Source organism: Leptodactylus fuscus, chromosome 4, assembly GCF_031893055.1.
Source record: "Leptodactylus fuscus isolate aLepFus1 chromosome 4, aLepFus1.hap2, whole genome shotgun sequence".
NCBI classification, from domain to species: domain Eukaryota; kingdom Metazoa; phylum Chordata; class Amphibia; order Anura; family Leptodactylidae; genus Leptodactylus; species Leptodactylus fuscus.
The window spans coordinates 148467453-148473452 of NC_134268.1; positions in this window are offsets into that span (position 1 = coordinate 148467453).

Here is a 6000-nt window from a genome sequence, read left to right on the forward strand (position 1 = left end):
TTCCTCATGTGCAAATTTTTTCTTCATCTCTTCATACAGGCTAGCAGTAGAACAACAGGGTTTTAGAGATTGGTTTTATCTCTGTCTCCCCCCCCCCCCCCTCCTTCCCAATAAACGAATCCCTTCACTCTAATATTCTTATCAGTTACATACAGTATATCATTACATTTACATAACGTTCCATACAATTCCAAATTCTCTGTGCTCATCTCAACTATATAAGCAAAGAGAAAATGCACATACCTTTAGGATGACACTTGCTGGATATACAGCTGCTAAGCAAAGTATTGTAGGCGGCTTGAAGTCGTAAAAGTTCTAGAACTGGTGTAACCTGGCATGGGTTTGTGAACGGTATTTTGCTCACCAATGCACCACTCACACCATTCTTACTATTCAAACCGTTCAGCACATAACACTGATCCTTACAATCTGGAAGAGACTAGTAGAATGCAGATTTATATTTATGTAGAAATAGAATACTACAAGTAAAAATGAGACAATAAATAGGGACAAGTTTCTATTGGTTTTCTATAGTCTTTGGAACTGCACTACTTTATTCAAGTGAATAGGCATTATACAGTATACCAGTATTTGGCTAAGACCCTACATTGTGGAAAAGCTGTGTTTGTTGCAGATTTTGCAGTTTTTTGTGCCAAAGCCAGTTGTGGATTGAACAGGAGGGACAAAGAACTCCCTTTATATTTCCCATTCCTTTTGTAGTCACTCCTGGGTTTGGCACAGAAAAAAAAAAAAAAAAAAAGCTGCTTTTGCACTATGTAGGGTCTTAGCTTTACAGTTGTGCTAGAATACTATAAATTTGAGTTTGTTACTAATACCAAGTGTAACATCTAGATTCTGGATACAAAGTTTCTAAACAGGACAACCCGTTTAAGCATTTAAATTGGTACATAAAGAAATTTGCCTTTAGTGGACAGAACCAACAGAAACTTTAGGGTAAATGTACACTTAGCATAACTCCTGCAGATTTGCACACAAATTCCAAAGCATATTTGCAGTATCAGCCTTGTACATCGGATTCTAATAAGTCTCATTTACACACTGTAGAAGTTTTTGGCAGGTTTCTGCAGATCATCACTGTGGATGTGTAGAGTCAAGGGTGTAGAAAATCCACAGAAAAATCTACATTTTACACTCAGTGAATTTTTATATCCTTAGTGCAGCTAGGTAAAAATAGTAAAAAGTTATTTTAGATTTCATTTCCCTTTTTGCAGTATCAGTCTTCAAAAATCCTGCAGCAATCTTATGACACATCCAGCAATTCATCTAACATTAAAGGTCCATACTCTACACAACATGGGGCCAGGAGCAGTTGGCCATGTGTCCTGTATAGTGGCTAGGTGCTGGTACTATCGGCCAGCAATATTGGCAGCCTGCATTAGCATTACAGCGTACTAAATTCATAATCACACTGTCTGGGCTCTCAAAAAAAGAATATATAAAATAAATAAATAAATATATATATATATGTGTGTGTGTGTGTTAACTTTTTTCAAATCACCCCCTCTGTCTAGAACACGAAAGTAAAGCACATACACATTCGATAACTGTCTGAAAGTGACAAACTTATAAAAACGCAGCAGAAAAATAAATTAAGTTATGAGGCGGTGAAAGGTAGAGTGCTGGAGTCCCGCTATATCAGCCCCAGATTCCTGACTACAATACAGACCAAAAGTTTGGACACACCTTCTCAAAGAGTTTTCTGTATTTTCAAGACTATGAAAATTGTAGATTCACACTAAAGGCATCAAAACTATAAATTAACACATGTGGAATTATATACTTAAAAAAAGTGTGAAACAACTGAAAATCTGTCTTATATTCTAGGTTCTTCAAAGTAGCCACCTTTTGCTTTGATTACTGCTTTGCACTCTTGGCATTCTTTTGATGAGTTTCAAGAGGTAGTCACCTGAAATGGCTTCAGGGCAGCTCGAGGAGGTGGCTGGGTCTGTCCTGTAACCCTGAGTCCAGCGAGACCAATTTCTGCTTGTGTTTTCATGTGGTCGGTAGTAAGCCACATGTATAGTTAGGTTATAACTTCTTTTTAGTTAGTCACTCAGACGAGCAGGAGTTTGTTTTATTTGTTCCTGAAGTGAAGGTTTAATTATTTTCTGTTCTTTCTAAATAAACCAGATTGCTGCACATTGTGTGTCCCTGTCTTGACTGTTTGGGTCCGCACCACTGCTTCTACCGAGCTAACTTTCCCACTATATAAATTGTTTTCACTCTCCATAGTTAGTTATTGCTGCTATCATACTGATCTCACAGAATACAAGTCACACATCATTTTGGCTGCACAGTGAATGCTGTGAAAATTAAGCTACTAAGTTATCCAAATACAGTTTCACTCCAATTCTACTCCATTATGATTTTTTTACACGTTACAATTTGTCATGTCAAAATTAAGTGCTTATATACAGATCTGCAGGACGTGGTTAAGATCACTGTAAAAACCTGAGTATATATTTTATAGAAACTGTATCAAGGACATTCCAATTTTTAAAAAACTGCATTTAAAAGGAAAGTATATGTGAAACATACCACAACAAACTGAATTTCTTTGTCATTGACTAAATCCATAAGGTGTTTGTACTTCTTCTCAATGACCAGCTCATGCAGTGGACCAGTCTTTGTTATAGTAACAGGAAAGCCTTAAAAACAGAAAATACATCTTATATATACACACAGATGAACACACTTTAATTAAGGAAAAATATATCTTTGTACCGTGTTAGCCAGTGGATATGAAATATAAAAAATTAAAGTCTTCAGTAGTTGATACCTTTTTTTAATGGCTAACTAAAAATGACGACAATTGCTAGCTTTCCTGATTTCTCAGATCCCTTCCTCAGGCATAATTTAATCACAATTTCACTTTAATTAGTAATGGCATTTCAAAGGATTCCTACTGTCAGTGAAGTCTCGCAAACAAAAGTCATTTCCTTGACCAGTGCAAATAAATACAATTGTGATGGGACAGTTCTTTGTCAGGTGATAAAATATTCACCTCTGAAGCCTGAGGATGGTGAATGCAGCTATAGGCTGTAACAGATAAAGGACGCTAGAGTCACACCTGCAAAATGGAAACCCAATCCGCTTAGAAAGTGGTTATTCTTGGACCCCATAAACTATAATATGCTTGCAGGACTTCTTTCCACATTTTTCAAGTGGAATGGAAGACAGAAACCCAGTCAGTCACTGAATGCAGGCGTGATCATAGCCTAAGAAGGTATTTACAATATTAGGATATCCAGACTGGCCAGTTGCACCCACAATTAAAGCTTTCTAAATTACAGACAAAATACCGTATTTTACGGACTATAAGGCGCACTGGACTATAAGCCGCATTGCCCATGAGCGCCTTATAGTCCGTCTCGGTTCATATATAAGGCGCACCGGACTATAAGCCGCAGTCCGGTGCGCATTATATCTTATTGAAAGCGGCGGCAGGCAGACTTTGCCAGCGGCCGCTTAACCCCCCGCGTGCCAGCCGCTTCTATTGGAAGCGCTCGGCAGGCGAGGAGGGGCTCTATCAGCAAAATCATGCTGATAGAGCCCAACCGTAAACGTTAGGTTAAACTACCCCCCCCCCCCCCGCCCCCGTTTTAAAATAAAAGCCTGAAACAGAATGTGAAACTTACCGAGCGGTGCAGGGTGGGCGGGCATTCAGGCCTCCTCTTCCTCCGATGTTCCGTCCTCCTCCGGCGCTCGCAAGCTGATAATGGCCAGGGCACATGCGCAGTAGAAGCATTACGATATTGCGCATGCGCCCCGGCCATTATCAGCGAGCGCCGGAGGAGAAGGACGGAACATCGGAGGCAGAGGAGGCCTGAATGCCCGCCCGCCCGCCCTGCACCGCTGGGTAAGTTTCACGTTCTGTTTCAGGCCGGCGTGACAGCAGGGCTGCCGGACACTTCCTATTCATTTCTATGGGAGCCGACATGCGAGCGCTCCCCATAGAAATGAATGGACTGCTTTTTTCCATTCATTTCTATAGGGAGCGCTCGCATGCCGGCTCCCATAGAAATGAATGGGAAGTGTCTGTCCATTCATTTCTATGGGGAGCGCTCGCATGCCTGCTCCCATAGAAATGAATAGGAAGTGTCCGGCAGCCCTGCTGTAACGCCGGCGTGTACGGCTGTGATACACGCCGGCGTTCGGTAGTGTGAATGCACCCTTACGGTGCCTTTTATGTATGTATGGAAGCGGCATGCAGTCTTTGCCGCCGCTTCCATCCATATATAAGCCGCACCGGACTATAAGCCGCACTTACGATTTCTGAGGAAATCGTAGGTTTTTATGTGCGGCTTATAGTCCGGAAAATACGGTACTCAGACTTTTAGGGTGCATTCACACTGAGTAAACGCTAGCTTATTTTGTAGAGTAAAATTACACTTGTAAATTTTGCTATCCCATTGACTTCAATGACATTTTACAGGCGTATTTTTACAGGCGTATTTTTTACAGGCGTATTTTTACACTTGTAAATAAATATCATTGAAGTCAATGGGATAGCAAAATTTACAAGTGTAATTTTACTCTACAAAATAAGCTAGCGTTTACTCAGTGTGAATGCACCCTAAGGGTGCATTCAGACTACGTAACGCCGGGCGTGTATGAGAGCCGTACACGCCGGCATTACGGCAGACTGCCGAACACTTCCCATTCACTTCAATGGGAGCGCTCGTAAACGCCGCTGTTACGAGCGCTCCCATTGAAGTGAATGGGAAGTGTTTGGCAGTCTGCTGTAACGCCGGCGTGTACGGCTCTCATACACGCCCGGCGTTACGTAGTGTGAATGCACCCTTAGTCCGTCAATTTCAGTCTGCTGTATAAAAGAAGGACCACAATAGGAAATCAAACAGATCTGTATGAGGCCTATGGGGCTCTAGTCACCCAAGTGAAAGTCAGCCAGACCTGCCCATTTCAGTATGACCACGATTATCTTATGCGCATAAATGCCTCCCAACTCCCCTTGATAGAAAATTATTGGAATAGGAATATTAAATTATAATGCTGGATCCCTTTGTCCTGTGGTGAACTAAGCAGCTGCCAGACAGCACATGCAAGCTAGGCTGGACTTGGCATGACTGTATTTGGAGATCAGGAAGAATAGCTGTTGTCTTAACAAGCATTCAGCGGACAGGGATTAAAGTTGTATGAGAATCTTAAAGGAATTATATCATTAGAATCCCATTTTAAGCTAAACTCACATAGGAATATCCTTAAGAAAGGCTATTCGTCCCCTACCCCCGCGCTGCCGTTCCTGTTTTTTCATCCATATGCTAATTAGTTTTATCGCAGTACTGGGGGCATCTTCTGTTTGCCGCCTCTACCTCTTTCCTGTTCGGCCACAGTAAAATGACCAACTGTGCATGTCCGTCAGCCATTTTCCTGTGGCCTCTCCTGTTCGACCACAGGAAAATGGCGACGGACATGCACAGTCAGCGCTTTTTGAAGAAGATGTGACAAGGAAGATAGAAGCAGAGGAGGTGAACAAGGCAGCAGCGGCACTGGATAGTTTTCTTGCAGCACTGAGGACGCCCTCAGTGCTGTTTGAGTGCTGGGGACCGCCCCCAGTGCTGCGAGAAAAATTAGATATCCCAGTTTTCGTCCATATGCTAATTAGTTTTCTTTCAGCACTGGGGGCGGTCCTCAGAGCTCAAACAGCATTGGGGGCATCCCCAGTGCAGCAAGAAAACTATTCCCTGGCAAACAGAAGGCAGCGCTGGATAGTTTTCTTGCAGCACGTGGGGCGCTCACAGTGCTGCAACAAAACTAATTAGCATATGGACAAAAACCGGCATATCTACGGAATGGCAGCGTGGAAAAGTCTTCTAAAAGTAGGGGAAGAATAGCCTTTCTTAAGGCTATTCCTACGTGGATTTAGCTTAAAACGGGATTCTAATGATAGAATCCCTTTAAAACATATTTTACAAGGGGCTTTATTCTGCTCAGTGCTTCCCCTACTCTTTTGTCTCC